Here is a 519-nt window from a genome sequence, read left to right on the forward strand (position 1 = left end):
CATCCCTGGAGGGGTTTCCCAGCCGTGTGCAGGTGCTGCTGAGGGACAGGGGGCAGTGGGGACCTGGCGGTGCTGGGGAACGGGGGCACTTGAGAAGATCAAAGGGCTTTTCCCACCCAAACGGTTCTGTGATCCCATGACACAAACCACCAGTGGGAGTGGGATGTGGATGCGCATGTGAGCAGTGAAGCAGAAGGTCCAGGTTCCCCCCGGGAGCTCCCAGCCCGTTTGAGGCATGGTGGGTGCTGGGGGGACAATGGGCAGCTCCCAGGCCCTTCTGCCCCCAAGTTCTCCCCAGGGGACGACGAGGGCGAGTGGCTTGTGGGTGCTTTCAGCCCAGATCCTGGGCACTGGCTGAGTCCTTGCGACAGGGTCAGGAGGGGAGCAGAGCCGGGATTCATCCCAGCGCGGTGCAGAGCAGTGAGCCATGGCCCTCGGGATCGGAGTCCTTGGGAGCCTCCTGCCTCTCGGTGCCCTTCATGGGGTCCCCATCCGCGAGGACGGGCCCCTGCCACTCCG

The sequence above is a fragment of the Buceros rhinoceros genome, unplaced genomic scaffold (assembly GCF_000710305.1).
Source record: "Buceros rhinoceros silvestris isolate BGI_N320 unplaced genomic scaffold, ASM71030v1 scaffold33214, whole genome shotgun sequence".
NCBI lineage: Eukaryota > Metazoa > Chordata > Aves > Bucerotiformes > Bucerotidae > Buceros > Buceros rhinoceros.